This window comes from Gorilla gorilla, chromosome 11, assembly GCF_029281585.2.
Source record: "Gorilla gorilla gorilla isolate KB3781 chromosome 11, NHGRI_mGorGor1-v2.1_pri, whole genome shotgun sequence".
Lineage (NCBI taxonomy): Eukaryota > Metazoa > Chordata > Mammalia > Primates > Hominidae > Gorilla > Gorilla gorilla.
Genome location: NC_073235.2, coordinates 135,415,230 through 135,433,564, shown reverse-complemented (window position 1 = coordinate 135,433,564; position 18,335 = coordinate 135,415,230). Strand labels below are relative to the sequence as shown.

Here is an 18,335-nt window from a genome sequence, read left to right as displayed (position 1 = left end):
AGAATCATACTATATACCTTATTCTGAGACAGGCAATTCTCTCAATATATATTTTGCAAGGACAAAGTTCTAATGAACAGATATAGAGTTAAGTTGCAGTTTTTAAAAGCTGTATGATGGGCCGGGCACAGTGGCTCATGTTGTAATCCCAGAACTTTGGGAGGCCAAGGAAGGTGAATCGAGTTGAGGCCAGGAGTTCAAGACCAGCCTGGCCAATATAGTGAAACCCTGTCTCTACTAAAAATACAAAAAATTAGCTGGGTGTGGTGGTGCACGCCTATAATCCCAGTTACTCAGGAGGCTGAGGCATGAGAATCATTTGATCCCTGGAGGCAGAGGCTACAGTGAGCTGACATCATGCCACTGTACTCCAGCCTGGGCAACAGAGCAAGACTCTGCGCCCCAAAAAAAAAAAAAAAAAAAGCAAGCTGTGTAACATTCCACAGAAATGGATGACTTTTACTTTTTTGCCTTTATGAACAATGCTGCAATAAACAACCTTTTATTCATATATTTATGCTTTTATCTCTACTAGACAGACTTCTAAAATCACAGTTGCTTAGTGTATAATATGATTTCTTTATAGAAAATTGAAGTTCACCTAAGTGATAGTCCTCTAGAAAGAAGAACTAGAGGTATGGAGCAGGCAAGATCTATCTTCCACTGAGTTATCTTTTTGTACTTTCGAAATCTTGTCACGTATATTTTAAAATAAATTTTAACCTCGTAGAAATCTCAAATCCTCAAAAGCTATAGGACCTATTTAAAAAAAAAAAAAAAAAACTCTTTTATTTATTTTTTAACTTTTATGTTTTTGAGACAGGGTCTCACTGTTACCCAGGCTGGACTTGAACTCCTCGGCTCAAGCAATCCTCCCACCTCAGCCTCCCCAGTGGCTGAAACTATAGGCATGCACCACTGTGGCTTATTTACTTTGCTCTTTTTAAAATTTTTAACAAAGGGTATTTGGGGGTGGGGAGAAGGGTGTGCTCCCATATGATTTTTTTTTTTTTTTTTTTTTTTTTTTTTTTTTGAGACAGAGCCTTGCTGTGTCACTGGGGCTGGAGTGCAGTGGTGCGATAGTGGCTCACTGCAACCTCCACCTCCCAGGTTCAAGCGAGTCTTCTGCCTCAGTCTCCCCAGTAGCTGGGATTACAGGCGCCGAACACCACACCCAGATAATTTTTGTATTTTTAGTAGAGGCAGGGTTTTGCCATATTGGCCAGGCCGGTCTCAAACTCCTGACCTCAAGTGATCCACCCGCCTTGGCTTCCCAAAGTGGTGGATTACAGGCGGATTACAGGTGTGGGCCACGGCGCCCAGCCTCATCTTGCTTACCTTTTAAACTACAAACTGCAAAAAGTTAAAAAGCCATTACTACTACTGGCCACCTGAAGGGCTGGCCAAAGGATCCATGTCCTGAGCTCTCCCAGTCTCCAAACTTTTACAAGTAGCCCCAACCTCTTCTACAGAATAACACACTTCATATACAGAAATATATAAATAAGGGTAGATTTTCTAAACAAAATCCCATGAAATATTTCCTTTGATCCAACATAAAAATCTAATGGATACTGCTAATATTATCTGGTAACCCCTAACCAGATTACTTGGATGCATTATGAACAAGGAATACGATAACTCCTGCCCTCAAGGCGCCAGTCTAATAAAAAAACAATGAGTACCATGTGATAAGGACTACAATGAACTATGCAAAGTAAGCTCTGGGAATACTGGGAAGATTATCCTAAAATGAGAAGCATAACACTGAAGATCTGTTGAATTATAATATTTGCTAGCATTTATTGAGAGCTAACTATGTGCTTACTAAGAGTTCAAAGTGCTTCATATGTATTCGCTTAATTTGACATAGATTCTTTGGCCCAATTTTGTAGATGAGGAAATGAGGCACAGAGAAAAGTTAAGCAGCTCACACAAGGTCAAACCTGTATTATAAGGACTCCAAAAACCAGATACTAAGAATGAGGCAGTCTTTAAGGATAAAGGGGGACAGGGGGAGGTGCAGGAAAGGGTAAAGAAGAAAGACCTAGGTTCTTTTGGAAGATAATCAATTTGTTCAACAGGCTAAAAAACTAATGTGAAGATTGGTAAAGCAGTGGCTACATCACAAAAGTCTTTGCATTTCATATTCCAAGGGAAATGAAAGGTTATGAAAAGACTTGGGCAGGAAAGTTTCCAGGACAAAATTTGTACTTTAGAAAGATGACTGAGGATAGTTACCTGGAGGAGAATGAATTCAATCTAGTAGGGAAGAGTAAGATGATGAGTAACTAAACTTCACCGACATGAAAGGTTACCAACAACATATTAAGTGTTCAAGACAAGTTACAGAATACAGAGAATATGATTATATTTAAAATACACTGGATATATATAGATATGCCCCAAAATGTTAATACTTCTAAGTGGTAGGATTATGGATAATTCTCTTTTCCTATTAAGTTTCTAATTTGTGCATACAACAAAGATGGTAGTGGTACATTTTTTTTAAGGGAAGTATTTGAAAGTTTCAAATATTAGGCCAGGTGCCGTGGCTCACGCCTGTAATCCCAAAGCTTTAGGAGACTGAGGCAGGAGGATTACTCGAGGTCAGAAGTTTGCGATCAGCCTACGCAACATAGTGAGAGCTCATCTCTACAAAAAAATAAAATTTTAATTAGCCAGGTATGGTGGTACTTGCCTTAGTCCCAGCTACTTGGGAGGCTGAGGTGGGAGGATGGTTTGAGCCTAGATCAGGGCTCCAGTGAGTTATGATAGCACCACTGCACTCTAGCCTGGGTGACAGAACGAGACAGTCTCTAAAAGGAAAAAAAAAATGTTTCAGATATTTAAGCCAAAAAAGAGAAAGACTGAAAATTCTTCATTGGCTTCGAAAACTAACTTATTGATGATCTGAAGAATGCAGTTAGGAGTGCCGTGGGGACAAAGCCAGATTTCAATGGAGTGAGGCATGACTGGGAGGTGAGAAGGGAAGACCACAAATGCAGTCAACTCTTTCAGGAATCTTACACGTGAGGCCAGCACAGTGGCTCATGCCTGTAATCCCAGCACGTTAGGAGGCCAAGATGGGTGGATCACTTGAGGTCAGGTGTTCGAGACCAGCCTGGCCAACATGGTGAAACCCCGTCTCTACTAAAAATACAAAAAAAAAAAAAAAAAAAATTAGCCAGGCGTGGCAGCGGGCGCCTGTTAATCTCAGCTACTCAGAAGGCTGAGGCAGGAGAATCACTTGAACCCGGAAGGCAGAGGTTGCTGTGAGCTGAGATCACACCACTGCACTCCAGCCTGGGTGACAGAGCAAGATTCCATCTCAAAAATAAGAATCTTAGCTGTGGAAGGCTGGGCGCAGTGGCTCATACCCGTAATCCCAGCACTTTCGGAGGCCGAGGCAGGCGTATCATCTGAGGTCGGGAATTCGAGACCAGCCTAACATGGAGAAACCCCATCTCTACTGAAAATACAAAAAATTAGCCAGGCGTGGTGGCAAAAGCCTGCAAAAGCCTCCAGCTACTCAGGAGGCTGAGACAGGAGAATCACTTGAACCCGGGAGGCGGAGGTTGCGGTGAGCCGAGATCATGCTACTGCACTCCAGCCTGGGCAACAAGAGCGAAACTCCATCTCAAAAAAAAAAAAAAAAAAAAAAAGGCTGGGCACAGTGGCTCACACCTGTAATCCCAGCACTTTGGAGGCCGAAGCAGGTGGATCACGAGGTCAGGAGTTCAAGACCAGCCTGGCCAATATGTTGAAACCCCCGTCTCTACTAAAAACACAAAAATTAGCTGGGCATGGTGGCGTGCGCCTATACTCCCAACTACTCGGGAGGCTGAGGCAGAAGAATCGCTTGAACCCAGGGGGTGGGGTTGCAGTGAGCCGAGATCGTGCCACTGCACTCCAGCCTGGGTGACAGAGCGAGACTCTGTCTCAAAAAAAAAAAAAAAGAATCTTAGCTGTGGAAGAGAGAAGAGAAAGAATGGAAAGAAAATTTCCATTTTTTTGTTTTAGATATATCCCCAATGGAAAGTTACTAGCAGAGTCAAAAGGTGAATTTTAACAATTCAATAAAAATATTATGTAAATGAAATCTCTGAGAAGGCAGGAAGTATTAGGGTTTCACAGAACAAACAGAAACAAAAACTACTCCTATCTACTTGTAACCAGAGGAAAGTAGATCCAAATGACTTAGAATGCTTCCAAGGTTACGTAGAGTTTTATTGAAGGGGGTAGGGGAATTTAAAAGGAAATTGAGGCCAAGCGAATGCCCATGCCAGGAATCCCAGCACTGGGGCTGAGGTAGGCAGATTGCTTGAGCCCAGGAGTTTGTGACCAGGCTGGGAAACATAGCAAGATCCTGTCTCTACAAAACTTACACAAAAAATAATTTTAAAATAAACAAACCAACAAAAAAACAAAAATAAAGGAAACTGAGGGGAATTCATCAAACTGATGGCTTCAATCTTCTCAGAAAAGTAGGCAAATGACAGAGAAGATGATAAGGTAGGGTTTAAGGAAACTAAAGAAATTGATAGCTGCTGTGTTCTATGCTAGAGTTTGTTTGTTTTTTTTAAATAAACTTGAGAAATAATTATAGTTTAAAAAGCTACAAAGATAATACAGAAAGTACCGTCAGTTTCCCCTAATGTTAACAACTTACATTACACAATACTTTGTCAAAACTAAGAAACCAACATTGGTACATCACTATTACCTATACTTCAGAGTTTATTCAGATTTCATCAGTTTTTCCAACAACACCCTTGTTCTGTGCCAGTCTCCAATTCAGGACACCTTGTTGCACTTAGCTACAGTATCTCTAAAGACCCAATAAAGATAGAGAAGTGATATGGTTAGGGTTTGTGTCCCCACTCAAATCTCATCTTGAATTGTAATCCCTGTAAACCCCACGTGTCAAGGGAGAGACCAGGGGGAGGTAAGTGAATCATGGGGGCGGTTTCCCCCATGCTGTTCTCATCAGATCTGATGGTTTTATAAGGGGCTCTTCCCGCTTCGGTTGGCACTTCTCTCTCCTGCTGCCTTGTGTAGAAGGTGCCTTGCTTCCCCTTCTCCTTCTGCCATGACTGTAACTTTCCTGCGGCCTCCCCAGCCATGAAAAACTGTGAGTCAATTAAACCTCTTTCTTTCATAAATTACCCAGTCTCAGGCAGTTCATTACAGCAATATGAAAATGGGCTAATACAAGAGGGAAGCTAATCTGCAAGGTGGTTGTGGGCTTCTTTCTCCAACTTAGCAGCCTGAGTATGGGGCAGAGAGCCCACAGGAAACCAGGGTTAGGGTTCTGTCAGCAAGGTAAAGGGAAGAATAAGAAGGCAAAGTAGAGGGTGCTGGCAGAAGTGTGATTTAGACACTATGGGGAAGGGTGTAAAAACAGAAGAGAGTTGACAAATTTAAGATGTTGGTAATGCCAAAAAGCAAGTATAGTAGAAATAAAAATGAAAGCACTAGTAGAACTAGAGATGAAAGTAAAAGACAAGAAACCAGGAACATGGGAGGACCGGATGTATCAGCTACATAGACTCTAAAGTGACCTCAGGATAATGGCAGAGACAAAAATAGAAAAAACAATGAATCAAAGGGTAAGACCACAGGGTCCTTTTCTGATAATAAGGAAGGGAAGAGAGATGCATTGTCAGACAGCATGAACTTCAGAGGAAAGAGAGTTTTGCATAAAGATAGAGAAAAAATGGCTAACCTGACCGTGTATGATCTATCACCTAAACTAGAAAATGTGTGAAAGGATATTAGAGAACTGCATAAAGGAACAACAGCAAGCTAGGCAGAAGAGCCACCCTAATAAAGGAATAGAATGAGCCTGTGAATGGAGAAGGATGAAGACTCTGATTCTGCATCCTGACATACCACAGTGCAAGAAAATCTACTGTTAACCTCAGAGGGCTGAAAGGAAGGTAAGATTACCAGGGCAGATGGGCTTAAGTTACCACAAGAAAGCCAAAAAACATCTTATGAACACGAGGGAGAGGTTTAACACAAAAATAACATTTCAGAGAATTCAAGAGGAAAGTCTTAGGAATTAAACAAGAGATTTGGTCAAGGGAAGAAGAAACTCTGAGTGGTATGAAGATCAGATGGACTTTCATTCTGGACAATGACAGATGACAGGAATGCATGGCATAGTGGAATTGGCAGGTCTCAGGAATTCTGAGAGAACTTGTCCTCACATCTCTGAAAGACAGGGGCACTCAAACCTTTGAGGAAGGAGTCAGAAAAAGACAGTGCCTCTGAAGGAATGTGGGCAAAATATTGTTAGTTCTGAGAACACCCTATTAGCATATCTTTCTCATGCTGAAAGCAACTCTGACAGAGAAGATGATCGGGTTCTTCCCTCCCTTCTCTGGCCTTTTCTCTCTTTGGCTATTCCAACTCTAGGGATAAGGACTTCAAACAAGTAGGTCTATCACATATTTTACAGACTTGACTTAAAAACAGCTGAGAGAGGCAGGGCACGGTGGCTCATGCCTGTAATCCCAGCACTTTGGGAGGCTGAGGTTGGCAGATCGATTGAGGCCAGTTCGAAACCAGCCTGGCCAACATGGCAAAACCCCGTCTCTACTAAAAATACAAAAATTAGCTAGGCATGGTGGTTCATGCCTGTAATCCCAGCTATTCAGGAGGCTGAGGCAGGAGAACTGCTTGAACCTGAGAGGCAGAGGTTGCAGTAAGCTGAGATCACGCCATTGCACTCCAACCTGGACAACAGAGTGAGCCTCCATCTCAAAAAAACAAACAAACAAACAAACAAAAAAATATATATATATATATACTACATATATATATATATACTACATATATATATATGTATATATATATATATATATATATATACTATATATATATATATATACTACATATATATATATGTATATATATATATATATATATATGTGTATATATATATATATATATATATATATATATATATGTATATATATGTATATATATGTATATATATATATACTATATATATATATATATACTACATATATATATATGTATATATATATATATATATGTATATATATATATATATATATATATATATATATATGTATATATATATATATATATACATATATATATATATACTACATATATATATATATACTACATATATATATATATATATATATATATATACTACACTGTTGGTAGGAGTGTAAACTAGTTTAACCATTGTGGAAGACAGTGTGGCAGTTCCTCAAGGATCTAGAACTAGAAATACTATTTGACCCAGCGATCCCATTACTGGGTATATACCCAAAGGATTATAAATCATGCTACTATAAAGACACATGCACACATATGTTTACTGTAGCACTATTCACAATAGCAAAGACTTGAAACCAACTCAAATGTCCATCATAGACTGGATTAAGAAAATGTGGCATATATACACCATGGAATACTATGCAGCCATAAAAAAGGATGAGTTCATGTCCTTTGCAGGGATACAGATGAAGCTGGAAACCACCATTCTGAGCAAACTATCACAAGGACAGAAAACCAAACACCACACACGTTCTCACTTACAGGTGGGAATTGAACAATGAGAACACTTGGACACAGGGTGGGGAACATCACACACTGGGGCCTATCATAGGATGGGGGACTTGGGGAGGGATAGCATTAGGAGAAATACCTAACGTAAATGACAAGTTAATGGGTGCAGAAAACCAACATGGCACATGCACAACTATGCAACAAAACTGCACGTTGTGCACATGTACCCTAGAACTTAACCTATAACAAAAAAAAAAAACAGCTGAGAGAATATTTCTACATAACTGCTTTTTCAGACTTTGTCCATTACTCAAAATTACACATAAGTGACTTCAAGTAATATATTCCTTATGCAATAATACCAATAAGCTGCCTTCTTCAATAAATTGTATCCTTGTACTTGACGGTGAATATTATATAAGCTAGACTTTTTGTCAACTTCTAAATAACTGAGCTAAATTTAGACCTCGTTGTAAGTTATTTTATCTGATTATTAGTATAATTATTTTTCTTTTTCTCCCTATATTTTTCTATAATTTCCACGACTTCCTCTTTATTTTAACTATTCATCTTCTCTTTGGGACCTCATCTATCACTTTGTGGGCCTCTGAGTACATTTTCACAGGAGAAGAAAGAAAAGAAATCAACCTAGGTCCTTCTTATTGTTGAGTTTACAATAAAGAAAAGACAGACTCTGACCTCTCCCTCTTAGCCTGCCATTTTCTTACAGCCTGGAACAGCCTAGAGGAACCAAGCAACTTCTGAGCTCAGGAAATCACTTTCAACAAAAAAGGTGGCAAATCTACGTAGTAAGTCCCATGTGGGTAAAATCAGCAAGGAGAAGCCAAAGTAGGTGCTGAGTCAGATTCCAGCACAGTGTCTGATACTTAACTTTGACAGTGTTCCCGAATACTGCTTTCCAGAAGTCTTGAAGACAGATTAGCTACAACCAATATTCCACTAAGAACTCAAAACATACACATCTTTGAAAACCCCCTGGATCTTTGTTATAAAAATTATGTGGCCGGCACAGTGGCTCTCACCTGTAATCCCATCTACTCGGGAGGCTGAGGCAGAAGAATTGCTTGAAGGCAGAGTTTGCAGTGAGCCGAGATCACGCCACTGTGCTCCAGCCTGGGCAACAAAGCGAGACTCCGTCTCAAAAAAAAAAAAAAAGTGCTACTACAAATCTCTATTTCCTAGCTATGCAAAACTTACCCAGAAAAAATATGGCAAAATTTGGGATGGAGTCCAGCCAGTACTATGTATAGTCTGCCACAAAACTAACACAGAATGAATACCAAGGAACCTGAATCTGCCCCCATTCCCATTGCCTACCTACGTTTTTCCAAAAGCAGAAAAAAGACCAACTCCTCTAGCACTCTCCACATATACTAAACGAATCAGTAGTTCTGTCCCCACCACAGCAGCCAGTGATTTTTAGTTTAGCCAGATCTGGATTAAGATAACACAAGATTAATAACTTTATTAGAGCAAATTAGTTCAACTACTTCAAAAAGGATTGGCAATATCCATTAAATCTAAACTGTATGCCTACCCTGTGATCCCATAACAAACTACTACACATACATCCAAGGAAACTGAAGTTATATTTTTGCCAAAAGACAAGAGATTCATAGTAGCTTTATTTATAATTGTCAAAAACTGACATTTGGGTATTATGTCCATCAATGTAAATGTACATCAACGGGCAAATCAATCTGCAGTACACTCATATAATGAAATATTACTCAGCAGTTTAAAAAAAAAGAACCAGTCAGGCGCGGTGGCTCACGCCTGTAATCCCAGCACTGTGGGAGGCTGAGGTGAGTGGATCGTGTGAGGTCAGGAGTTCGAGACCAGCCTGGCCAACAACGGTGAAACCCTGTCTCTACTTAAATTACAAAAATTAGCTGGGCATGGTGGTGGGCGCCTGTAATCCTAGCTACTTGGGAGGCTGAGACAGGAGAACAGCTTGAACCTGGGAGGTGGAGGTTGCAGTGAGGCTGCAGTGAGCCAAGATCTTGCCACTGCACTGCAGCTTGGCAACAGAGTGAGAATTCGTCTCAAAAAACAAACAACAACAACAACAAAAATTACTGATATTCACAATGATACTGCGAAATCACCCAGATATCATGTTTAGAAAAACAAGCTGGCTAGAAAAAAATATATACTGTTATGATTCCTTTTATGTGATGTTCAAGAAGAGTACTATGGTTTGGGTATCTGACCCCTGCAAATCTCATGTTGAAATCTGATCACAGATGCTGGAGGTGAGGTCTAATGGGAGGTGTCTGGATTATGGGCAGATCCCTCATGAATGCCTTGGTGCCACTCTCACAGTAATGAGTGAGTCCTTACTTGATTTGTTCCCAAGAGAGCTAGTTGTTAAAAACAGCCTGACACCTCCCTCCTCTCTCTCTCTCTTGCTCCCCTCACCATGAGATCTACACACACTAGCTCCCCTTTGCTTTCCACTATGAGTGTAAGCAGCCTGAAGCCCTCACCAGAAGCAGATGTTTCTTGTACCGCCTACAGAACCATGAGCCAAATAAACCTCTTTTCTTTATAAATCACCCAGTCTCAGGTATTCCTTTATAGCAACACAATCAGACTAAGACAAATAGATAATAAATGGTGACAGATGTCAGGAAAGTACTCATCATGGGAAGAGGAGACTACTAAACAGGAAGGAGAGGGAATTGGAGTGCTGGAAAAGTTCACTATCATGATCTAAGTGGTGACTACAAAAGTACATATACATGTGAAAATGTATTGAACTATAAACTTCACATTTGTGCATGTATTTACCATATTTTACCTATCAATTATTATTATTGTTTCTTAGAGACAGTGTCTCAACACTGTTGCCCAGGCTAGAGTGCAGGGCTGTGCCCATAGCCCACTGTAACCTCAAACTCCTGGGTTCAAACCATCCTCTTGCCTCAGCCTCCCAAAGCACTGGGATTACAGGTATGAGCTACTATGCCCAGCTCCAGTTGTGTTAAATAAATCATAAATGGTTTAGCAATTACAAATACTTCAAGGCCAAGTATGGTGGCTCACGCCTGTAATCCCAGGACTTTGGGAAGCCGAGGCAGCTGGATTGCTTGAGCCCAGGAGTTTGAGACCAGCCTGGGCAACATGGCAAAACCCCATCACTACAAAAAAAAAAAAAAAAAAACAAAAATTAGCTAGGTGTGGTGGTGCTAGCCTGTGGTCCCAGCTACTGGGGAGGCTGAAGTTGGAGGATCACCTGAGCCCAGGAGGTTGAGGCTGCAGTGAGCTGTGATCGTGACACTACACTCCAGCCTGGGCTACAAAGTGAGACCCTGTATCAAAAAAAAACTTCAGTGAGCATGAAACAAAGCTATTTAAACTATTTTAAATGAATGTCTTCCAATAACATATTAAATTCATTCCCTGCTTAAATTTTTGCCATTAGAAAAGAAAAAACAAAACAAAACAAAAAAAACACTGGCCAGGCGCAGTGGCTCATGCCTGTAATCCCAGCACTTTGGGAGGCCAAGGCGGCAGATCACATGAGGCCAGGAGTTCAAGACCAGCTGAGCCAACATGGTGAAACCCCATCTCTACTACTAAAAATGCAAAAAGAAATTAGCCAGGTGTGGTGGCACATGCCTGCAATCCCAGCTAGTAGGGATGACTGAGGCATGAGGATTGCTTGAACGCGGGAGGTGGAAGTTGCAGTGAGCCGAGATCGTGCCACTGCACTCCAGCCAGAGTGACAGAAGTGAGACTCTGTCTCAAAAAAAAAAAAACAAAACAAATAACACCATTATCTTGATAAAATAATCTTCAAATCTGTCAGCTCCTAAGACCATAAAGAGGCCTACATTCAAATGAAGCAAGACTCATTTACTAGGGTAAAAGAATGTAGATCTTCTAATGCTTTTTTTCAAATGTCAGAAAACAGCTAAGTAAGAAGATGAAAAGTCCAAACATGAGGGGGACCCACATTACTTATAATAGTAAAAGACTGGAAGCAATCTTGTAAAAGTGGCACATTCACTCAACAAAAGACAGCTATAGTAACATCTGCACACAGTATAGTTATACATATGTCCAAAAAAAGGCAAAAAGAACACAAGACAAAGGAATATTAGTGAGGTGAAATTAATGATTTGTCCTTTACTCTCATAACTTGCAATATTCTTTAATTACTTTATAACAAAATGTATTTTAATTATCACAAAAAGCATAGGCCTGGCCTGTTGAAATACTTTTACAGTCCCAACATAAATGTCATAAAAGTTATCACTCATTTCAACTTTAATTTGGTTTAAGACGAATTTTAAGGTTTAAAAAAAAAAAAAAAGGAAATTCTTCTCCCATCTATTATAGCAGAAAACGCCTTTTCCTTCAGCATCCACCTCATCTGGCAATACTAAATCTCTTCACTAATAAATACACCAACATTTTTGAGTAACTTTTAAAATATTATCTGTTAACACATTTACTGATGACAAAACTTCATGAAGCAAACTTAGGCTTCAATATTCACTTTATTACTAAACATTTTACCTAAGGAATTAACAAAGAACTTTTTTTTTTTTTTTTCCCAGAAAGCCAACAAAAGTCCAAGGAATTGTCTACATCTACCTGGCCCATACACTATACATGAAACCTTGCAAAACATTATTTCTATGTGAATTATTCTTTCTATGGCATGTCTTCAAAAAAATTACAGATACTGCTTATCTGTAATTACAATTACTGCTGGCTTTTCTCCTTCCTAACAGGAATTTAAATTTCTAATTTACAGTATTGTGATAAACACTGCAACCCAATACAATTCTGAATCATTACCTATGCCATGAAATTAAGGTCAGCTTTACTTCTAATAGCCCAAAACTGAGGACAATCCAAATGTTCATAAATAATGTTATGAACAAATACTGTAAAGTCATACCTTGGAAAATTCTTGGCATTAAAAAACAAACTATTTGCATGCAGCAATACAGATGAATCATGGATAATTATGTTAAGCAAAAGATGCCAGACCCTGCAGCCATAAAAAAGAAAAAGATCATGTCCTTTGCAGGAACAAGGATGGAACTGAAGACCATTATCCTTAGCAAACCAATGCAGGAACAGAAAACCAAATACCGCATGTTCTCACTTAAAAGTGGCAGCTAAATAATAAGAACACATGGACACACAGGGAAACCACACACACTGAGGCCTCTCAGAGGGTGGAGGGTGGAGAGTGGGAGGAGGGAGAGGATCGGGAAAAATAACTAATGGGTACTAATCTATACCACAAACCCCCATGACACACATTTACCTATGTAACAAATCTGCACATGTACCCCTGAACATAAAAGTATTAAAATAGGAAAAAAAAAAAGATGCCAGACCTAAATATGATTTCCATTTACATGAATTTCTAGAAGACGCAAATATTAATCAGTAAGTCACAGAAAACAGAACAGTGGTGGAGGAGGAAAAATGACTACAAAACAGCTGGGGGAAACTTCTGGGGATAATGCAAATGTTACATCTCTTGATTACAGTAACAGTTACATCAGTGTGTGCATTTCTGAAAACTCATCAAAATGTACACTTAATGAGTATACTTAAAATAAAGGTATTTTATTGTATGTGAATTTTACCTCAGAAAAGTTCTTTTTTAAAAAGACTAAACTTACTAAAAGTAAATAGACTGCACCCCCCAAAAAAGCAATGTATTCCAAGACTAAGCTTTAATATTTTTTATGTTAAATTACCTTCTTTAAAGGTATTAAAACAGATGTTAAAGTTTTAGCTAAAACTTAAAACTGAAGAACATTATCTACAAATGTACTGTTGACACAGCACCCATTAGCCACATACATGTGGCTATGTAAACTTAAATTAAGATTAACCAAAATTTTAAAATCAGTTCCTCGGCCCGGCATGGTGGCTCACGCCTGTAATCCCAGCACTTTGGGAGGCCGAGACGGGCGGATCACGAGGTCAGGAGATGGAGACCATCCTGGCTAACATGGTGAAACCCTGTCTCTACTAAAAAATACAAAAAAATTAGCCATGCATGGTGGTGGGTGCCTGTAGTCCCAGCTACTCTGGAGGCTGAGGCAGGAGAATGGCATGAACCCGGGAAGCGTAGCTTGCAGTGAGCCGAGATCGCGCCACTACACTCCAGCCTGGGTGACAGAGCGAGACTCCGTCTCAAAAAAAAAAAAAAAAAGAAAAAAAAAAATCAGTTCCTCAAGGGCACCAGGGGGAATAACTAACTTCACAGTGGACAAACCTAGCAAAGTATGAAGGTCAACATCAAGGATGATAAATCATGCTGACATATATACTCTTAATATGATGAAAATGACACTTTGTCATCTTCCTCTAAAAATCCATAACCCCAGTCTAATCATGAAAAACATCAAATTCTAAAAGAGAGTCATTCTACAAAATAACTAGTACTCCTCAAACTTGTCAAGGTCATCAAAAACAAGGAAAGACAAGAGAAACTGTCATAGCTAAGGAAGCCTAAGGATGCATGACTAGGTATAACGTGGTATCCTGGATGGAATTCTGAAACAGAAAAAGACACTAGGTACAATTAAGGAAATGTAAATAAATGAGGGACTTTAATTAATGACAATGTATCAACATTGGTTTATTAATTATAACAATGTACCATAGTAATGTAAGATGTTAATAACTAGAATTCCGCACTATCTTCTCAATTTTCTGTAAATCTACAATTGTTCTAAAAACTAAAGCCTATTATTAAAGAAAAAAAGTTAAAATTTAGAAGTTAAGGCCAGGCCCAGTGGCTCATGCCTGTAATCCCAGCACTTTGGGAGGCCAAAGTCAGCCGATCACTTGAGGTCAGGAGTTCAAGACCAGCTTGGCCAACATGGTGAAACCCTGTCTCTGCCAAAAAATACAAAAAATTAGTTGCACATGATGGCGGGTGCTTGTAATCCCAGCTATTCGGGAGGCTGAGGCTGGAGAATAGCTTGAACCCAAGAGGTGGTGGTTACAGTGAGCAGAGATCATGCCACTGCACTCCAGCCTGTGAAACAGAACAAGACTCCACTTCAAAAAAAAAAAAAAAAATTTTTTTCTACACTTTTTAAAAATGCAGTTCCTCAGTCACACCAGCTAGTAGCATCTCAAGCGCTCAACAGACACAACTGGCTAGTAGTTATAGTACTGGATGGTGGAGGTTCATAGAACATTTTCTTCATAGCAGAAAATTATAACTCATCCTAACTTATAAACAAACTCTTATCTACTTAGCACTAAAAACTCAGTAATATCTAAAAACCTTCAGTGATATGTTTATTCCAATTTCAAACACTTATGTTTTTAAATCGTTTTTTAAAAAATCAATGTAACATATATAAATGTAACATTGAAACGTGTTCCACTCCTCAAAGCAGCAGTTTACAAAGTACAATCTATGGACCTCCAAACTCTTTCAGGGCATCCATGATGTATTTTTTTAATAATACTATTATAAAATACTATTGTGATCTCATTTGCTAGTTTGAGAATCTTCTATTGCAAAAACTAAAATATTATTTGCATTTTTCAATGTGTTGACACTTGCACAGACTGTGCAGTGATGGGGAAAACTGATGGCACTATAGCATGACTGAAGTTAATTGCAACAAACTGTACCAGCAGTCACTATATTCTTCACTGCCATGTGGCATGTATTCATAAGAGAGAGGGGGGAAAAGCCACTTTTATTACGAATGCCCATGACGAGGGAATAAAAACTATTAATTGTATTAATCTTGATCCCTAGGAACACATCTTTTTAATATTCTACATGATGAAATGGGAAATATGCATTTCTACTGCATACAAAGTCATGTAGAAGGATACTTAATGCAATTGTTTTGGGTTACAAGCTCAACTAGCTGCTTTTTTTCACGGAACATAATTTTGACTTGAAAGAATAGCTGCACACAATACGGGTGTCCAGACTAGGATATGTAGCAGACTTTTTTTTTCAAAATGAATGAGACTTCAACAAAAACAATTCAGAGTACCTGTTGCCAATTATAAAATTTGACCTTTCAAGCAAAAATTGGAATTTTGGAAAGTTTCTATTCGTCACCATGAGTTAGAAAGTTTTCCAATATTTAAAGGCTTTTCTGATAAGTGCTGATTTCAATGAAAGTGATTTTTTGATACTGTATAATGTAAGATATCCATTCAACATGGAAGATAGACAAATGGATTTTACATTTACAGAAGACAAACTATTGATATAACTCAGATTTCATATTGCAACTAACCCTTAAAAAAAAAAAACTACTTGGTGATGCAGTGTTAAAGTAAAGCGATAAAAATTAAAAATACAAAAAAAGAAAAAAACACTGCTGGTTGAATTTTAGTGTAATATCAAAGAATATCTGCAATTATCTGTAAAAGCTATTGAAATTCTATTACAACTATATATATATATACATCATTGTGAGGATAATTTTCCTTCATATACTTCAACCAAAGTAATAAATAGCAACAGACTGAATGCAGAAGCAAATATAATCCAGTTGCCTTCTATAAAGCAAGACATAAAAGAAATCTATAAAAAGGTAAAACAATGCCAATTTTATCAACAAATTTTTAGAAATGTTTTAGAAAACAGGTATGTCATATTAAAAATATATTTATGTTAGCATGTAATGAGTTTGTTATTTTTAAATGAACTAATACTTTTTAGATTTCTTGATATGATAGATATAACTAAAAAACCAAAAGCTCTTTGGGGCCCTCAATAACTTTTAAGAGGGTAAAGAGATCCTAAGATCAAAAAGTTGATTAACATCTACCTCAGAGAAAGAAGAAAAAATGACAAAGCCTGGGCAACATGGTGAAACCCTATCTCTATAAAAAAATACAAAAAAAAAACAAAGATTAGCCAGGCATGGTGGCACGCCTGGAGTCCCAGCTACTCAGGAGGTACAGGTGGTAGGATAGGCAGAGGTTTCAGGGAGCCAAGACTACACCACCACACTTGAGTCTGGTTGACTGACCAAGACACTGTCTTTAAAAAAAAAAAAAATTAACAAATAAAAAACACATAAATAAACTTAAAACATACATACATACCCTAGAGAGCATATCAAAGGGCATACAATATCACTGACAATAAGAACACCAAGATCTGGCCAGGCGCAGTGGTTCACGCCTGTAATCCCAACACTTTGGGAGGCTGAGGTGGGTGGATCACCTGAGGTCAGGAGTTCGAGACCAGCCTGGCCAACACGGTGAAACCCTGTCTCTACTAAAAATACAAAAAGTTAGCCGGACATGGTAATGGGTGCCTGTAATCCCACCTACCTGGGAGGCTGAGGCAGGAGAATTGCTTGAACCCAGGAAACGGAGGTTGCAGTGAGCCGAGAATCGCACCACTGCACTCCAGCCAGGGAAACAAGAGCGAAATTCCGTCTCCAAAAAAAAAAAAAAAAAAAAAAAGAACACCAAGATCCAAAATGTGACACTTATTCAAAAAGTATCTAGTGTTTTCAAACTGTACGTTTTCCAAGGACAGAAAGACTTTTTCACATTTTGGATTTTACTTAAATGATTGTTTGACTGCCTCTCTCACTGGGCTGCAAAGCCTATGAAGACAGAACAATATGTGTTTTGCTCAACCACCAGGGCTAGTCCAGCACCTGGCACAAGGCAATCATTGAACATTTGCTGGGTTTAAATTTTTTTAAAGACAAAAGACCCACAGACAGAACTCACTGACATGTCTATTCAAAACGCACAAAGATGGCTGGTATGGTAGCTGATACCTGTAAACTCAAGCATTTTGGGAGGCCAAGGTGGGAGGATTGCTTGAGGCTAGGAGTTCTAAACCAGCCTAGGTAACATAGCGAGATCCCCTCTTAAAATAACTTTTTAGGCCAGGCGCGGTGGCTCACACCTGTAATCCCAGCACTTTGGGAGGCCGAGACAGACGGATCACAAGGTCAGGAGATCGAGACTATCCTGGCTAACATGGTAAAACCCCATCTCTACTAAAAATACAAAAAATTAGCTGGGCATGGTGGCGGGTGCCTGTAGTCCCAGCTACTCTGGAGGCTGAGGCAGAAGAATGGCATGAACCCGGGAGGCAGAGCTTGCATGGAGCTGAGATCACGCCACTGCACTCCAGCCTGGGCGACAAAGCAAGACTCCATCTCAAATAAATAAATAAATATATATATAACTTTTTAAAAATCAGCTGGAGCCCAGGCACAGTGGCTCAGATCTCTAATCCCAGCACTTTGAGAAGCCAAGGCGGGAGGATCACTTGAGCCCAGGAGTTCAAGACCAGGCTTAAGGCTTCACCTCTACAATTTTTTTTCCTCCAAGACAGAGTCTTGCTCTGTTGCCCAGGCTGGAGTGCAGTGGTGCAATCTTGGCTCACTGAAACCTCTGCCTCCCGGGTTCAAGGGATTCTCCTGCCTCAGCCTCCCAAGTACCTGGGATTATAGGCCCGCACCACCACACCCGGCTAATTTTTATATTTTTAGTAGAGACGGGGTTTCACCATGTTGGCCAGGCTGGTCTTGAACTCTTGACCTCGTGATCCGCCTGCCTCAGCCTCCTAAAGTGTGGGGATTACAGGCAAGAGCCACCACGCCCGGCCTCTATGAAAAAATTTTAAAAAGTAAAATGCAATAAAAATTGGCTTGGTGTGATGGTCCGCGCGTATAGCACCAGTTACTTAGGAGGCTGAAGCCCGAGAATCACTTTAGCTCAGGAGTTCTAGGCTGCAGCAAGCTGCCTGCATGACAGAG

The 18,335-nt window shown here is 39.4% G+C and overlaps 1 protein-coding gene across 42 annotated transcripts in view; it reads right to left on the bottom strand.

Moving 5' to 3' along the window:
* GIGYF2 (GRB10 interacting GYF protein 2) overlaps positions 1-18,335 on the bottom strand; it is a 159,843-nt gene that overhangs the window by 129,636 nt on the left and 11,872 nt on the right. For 11 of the 42 annotated variants that reach the window (XM_055379800.2, XM_055379782.2, XM_055379796.2 and 8 more), the window contains one exon: positions 2,702-2,819. The exons of the other annotated variants lie outside the window; for them this stretch is intronic. The gene's annotated coding sequence lies outside the window, so the exon portion shown is untranslated. The remainder of the gene's footprint in view (positions 1-2,701; positions 2,820-18,335) is intronic. 42 annotated transcript variants of the gene reach the window in all.